This window comes from Salvelinus sp. IW2-2015, linkage group LG10 (assembly GCF_002910315.2).
Source record: "Salvelinus sp. IW2-2015 linkage group LG10, ASM291031v2, whole genome shotgun sequence".
NCBI classification, from domain to species: Eukaryota; Metazoa; Chordata; class Actinopteri; order Salmoniformes; family Salmonidae; genus Salvelinus; species Salvelinus sp. IW2-2015.
In genome coordinates, this window is record NC_036850.1 from 11,048,057 (window position 1) to 11,051,994 (window position 3,938).

At 48.8% G+C, this 3,938-nt stretch overlaps 1 pseudogene; it reads right to left on the minus strand.

Moving 5' to 3' along the window:
* The window catches only part of LOC111969271 (neural-cadherin-like), a 224,035-nt pseudogene that overhangs the window by 13,553 nt on the left and 206,544 nt on the right, over positions 1-3,938 (minus strand).

The window sequence follows — 3,938 nt, forward strand, 5'->3', positions numbered from 1 at the left end:
CCGGTAGCCCTCGGGGCAGTGGCACGTGAACTTGGAGGGCGACTGTGCCACGCAGGTGCCCCGGTGGCACGGCCGACTGGCACACAGGGTGTAGATGCAGAACTTCCCCGTACCATTCAGCTTCACCATGTGGCCAGGGGGGCACCTAAAAAAAAGATGGAAGGAGGAGCAAGAGGAGACACTAGAACATGTGATTAAAAGAGAGCGATAAAACAGAGGTTAGATCTCTCCTTTCTGATTTCCTGATTCTATTTTGGTCCTCCACTGTATTCGGAGGATAGCGGATAACACAGTGTATTGATCAAAATAAATGCATCTCAATTAAATAGTTACTCATGATTTAGACTCTTCTCTCTCTCTCTCTGGTAGCTCTGCGATCCAGACACGCACAGACACAGAGACACAAATCGGCATACACACGTGAAACCAGTAGGATGTGAAACCAGTAGGACTCACACAGAGCATTAAACCAGGCTGACGAGCAGCAGTGAGGATGAGCAGCCTGCAGGCTGTTGGAAAACATTATATCCCTGTGACTTTCTACAGCCTCTTAAATCACCACCATTACCAGGATCAGAGAGAGGAGCTAGACCAGGGGGCCTGGGTTGAATAGCTGCCCACACACTGCCTGGCAACATTTGACTCAGGCATGTTTACAGCCAGCCCTGCAGGACTGAGGTGTATCAAAGGGCCTGGTTTGACTGATGGGGGATGAGGGGAAGTTTGTCTAAGATTAAAGGCTGCGAGAGGATGAGGCACTGGCTTCTGACGCTGTAGTCCTTGAAGAAGACAGTGAGGGCCTCGGTGTGTTTGTATGACATAGAGAGAGATTTGATAATTGTGTTCGATCGTGCGTACCTGCACTCATGGACTCTCCAGAGGTCGACACAGGTGAAGGGGGGGCTACATTGGTTCCTCTTGCAGGAGTCGGAGGAGCAGCCCACGGAGAGCCCCTGGGAACTGACCACGGAGACCCCGTCTCTGGACTGGCCATCCAGAGGCACGTATCGACCGTTCAGCCTCAGGTCCCGCATGCAACCTTGAGAGAGAGGAGAGGACAGTATGATAATCAAGCACACACACACGCACACAAGTACACACTCTGACACACAAACACACACCACTTACTTTCTTTGCCATGCTCTGACACGCTTACAACACTAGTCTTTCAGGGCTTTTAAAGTCCATTTAATAAACACAGCTCGCAGCTCTGCCTGAGGCAAAGCTGCCTGACCACCCTTGTATTTGCACATTCTATTGTCTCTCTCCCTGTATGTCACATGCCATTTCCACAGCACTGCAGAGCACTGCACTGCATACTCTCATAGCCCGCCTCACACTTTACCCATCTCATACTAACCTCCCCTAGGGCAGCCATCATCCYCTAACTCTAAAGATGCATGTGTGTGAATTATTCATTCACCAGTCATATGAATCATTTATAAATCGGCAATACAATACTTTGTAATCTCACTAAAAAGAGGATTATGAATTGATAAAGCCCCTAATTCTGGCTGCACTTTAGAAAGCTCTGTTCTCCATCTGTCACTAACTGTCTGCCTCGCACGCCCAGCCTAGCCCTTTCCCATCATGCCCCATTCCCTGCAGTCTTCTCACCCTGGAAGCTCTTGTTGGAGCCTGAGGGGAAGGCGTTTCCCAGCATCACCACTGTTGGGTCGGTGATGATCTCTCGGCTCCGGCCTGGAGCCGCGCTGGCCTCCCGTCTGCCCCCGCCCCCATCCAGACGCAGGGTCAGCTCGTTGTCGTGACGATCCATGTAGACATCGTGCCACTCACCATTGTCCAGGCGAYAGGAGGGCAGTGTCAGGTTGTAGTCTCCGTCTCCCAGGTTATAGAAGACAGCCAGTAGGCCCTGGTAGATCTGGAGGAGAGGAGAGAGTTATAGAAGACAGACAGTAGGCCCTGGTAGATCTGGAGGAGAGGAAGAGAGTTTTATAGAAGACAGACAGAGGCCCTGGTAGATCAGGAGGGAGGAGAGGAGTTTAGAAGACAGAAAGTAGGCCCGTGTAGATCTGGAGGAGAGGAGAGAGTTATAGAAGACAGACAGTAGCCCTGGTAGATCTGGAGGAGAGGAGAGAGGTTATAGAAGACAGCAGTAGGCCTGGTAGATCTGGAGGAGAGGAGAGAGTTATAGAGACAGACAGTAGGCCCTGGTAGATCTGGAGGAGAGGAGAGAGTTATAGAAGACAGACAGTAGGCCCTGGTAGATCTGGAGGAGAGGAGAGAGTTATAGAAGACAGACAGTAGGCCTGGTAGATCTGGAGGAGGAGAGAGTTATAAGAAGACAGACAGTAGGTCCTGGTAGATCTGGAGGAGAGGAGAGAGTTAGAAGACGACAGTAGGCCTGGTAGATCTGGAGGAGAGGAGAGAGTTATAGAAGACAGACAGTAGGTCCTGGTAGATCTGGAGGAGAGGAGAGAGTTATAGAAGACAGACAGTAGGCCCTGGTAGATCTGGGGAGAAGGAGAGAGTTATAGAAGACAGACAGTAGGCCTGGTAGATCTGGAGGAGAGGAGAGAGTTATAGAAGACAACAGTAGGTCCTGGTAGATCTGGAGAGAGGAGAGAGTTATAGAAGACAGACAGTAGAGTCCTGGTAGATCTGGAGGAGAGGAGAGTTATAGAAGACAGACAGTAGGTCCTGGTAGATCTGGAGGAGAGGAGAGAGTTATAGAAGACAGACAGTAGGTCCTGGTAGATCTGAGAGAGAGAGAGAGTATAGAAGACAGACAGTAGGTCCTGGTAGATCTGGAGGAGAGGAGAGAGAGTTATAGAAGACAGGACAGTAGGTCCTGGTAGATCTGGAAGGAGAGGAGAGAGTTATAGAAGACAGACAGAATGGGTCTGGTAAGATCTGGAGAGAGGAGAGAGTTAAGAAGATGTCGTTAGATGAGAAGAGAGAGTTTAAGACAACAGTAAGGTCCTGGTAGATCGGAGGAGAGGAGAGAGTTATAGAAGACAGACAGTAGGTCCTGGTAGATCTGAAGGAGAGGGGGAGAGGAGAGGGTATAGGGGTTATTGACGTCAAACTACTTTTGGTATAGAATCGCAAGAGAGTCAATACTTTTTTTATCATTGAAGATTCCAGAGACCCCTCTTAAGTCCACCCCCTCAAAAAAACGATTCATGACCCAGAGAGTTAAGATGCAGTATACATGCAGTAAACAAAACCAATAGCAGTTGGACAATCCACTCAATAAACCAACATAGCTCTTCTGATACACTGGCAGAGGACATCAATGTGAAGGCAGACTAAGGACGGAGATATTAGGGAAAGGAAAATGGCAAGAGGATGATGATTCTGTGACTCTGGGACCATGAGGAAACAGCATAATCCCTGAGGGCTGGATCTGATAAGACCCTGCCACACACTAACTGAATTAAACATACCGCCTCCGTAATTAGAAACATCAGGGCCTGGGGAATTCAATATGCCTCCATTTATTCAGCAACTCTCTTTTTAACTTTTCCTCTAGAGGGTGGGTCATCTGGGCTCTATGACATACAATCACTTTCTGGGCTGCTCACATTTTCAAAGAACTTCCTTTCTCTCTACTTTCCTCTCTCTACTCTAACCGCTCTGCTTTCCTCTTCTCTACCCTCCTGCTCTGCTTTACCTTCACCTCTTCTACCTTCTCCCCTCTTGCTCTAACTGCTCTCTCTTTCTCTTCTTACCTCATCCTCATCTACCTCTCTCTCTCTACTCTATCTCTTCTTCTCTACCTCTCCCTCCTACCTCCTCTCTTACCTCTCCTCTCTCTACCTCTTTCTTTCTACACCTCACTACACTCTTACTTCTACCTCTCTTTAAACCTACTCTCTCCTTCTACTTAATCTTCCCCTCTAAACCCTCTTCTTTTACCTCTTTCTCTCTTTCTACCCCTCCTCTCCTCTAACCATCCCTGCGCTCTCTACCCT